The sequence below is a fragment of the Brassica oleracea genome, chromosome C9, assembly GCF_000695525.1.
Source record: "Brassica oleracea var. oleracea cultivar TO1000 chromosome C9, BOL, whole genome shotgun sequence".
Taxonomy (NCBI): domain Eukaryota; kingdom Viridiplantae; phylum Streptophyta; class Magnoliopsida; order Brassicales; family Brassicaceae; genus Brassica; species Brassica oleracea.
In genome coordinates, this window is record NC_027756.1 from 10,333,242 (window position 1) to 10,333,772 (window position 531).

A 531-nucleotide genomic window follows, 5' to 3' on the forward strand; every position below is an offset into this window, starting at 1 on the left:
CAAAGGATCTTCGACCGCGGCCACGTCCGTTCGATTTGTCTCGACCACGGCCATGCTGGCCGTTTCCTTGGACGTGGTTGGACTCTTTATTGTCCTTTGTAGCGTGTGCATCTGGTAGTGGAGCTGATCCAAGTGGTCTCATCTGACTGTTTCTCATTAGTAATTCATTGTTCTGCTCAGCGAGCAAGAGACAAGAAATAAGATTAGCATAGGTTTTGAAACCTTTCTCTCAGTACTGCTGTTGTAACAACATATTGCTTGCATGGAAAGTGGAAAAAGTTTTCTCAAGCAAATCATGTTCCGTAATACTTTCACCACACAGTTTCATTTTAGAAACAATCTTAAACAGTGCAGAGTTATATTCGTCCACAGACTTATAGTCTTGGATCCTCAGATTCGTCTAATCAAACCGAGCTTTCCGTAAGATCACTGTTCTCTGGTGATCATATCTCGATTTCAATTAATTCCAAAGATCTAGTGGATTCTCAATGGTTAGGTATTGATCCTTGAGACTCTCAGCTAGATGATGAC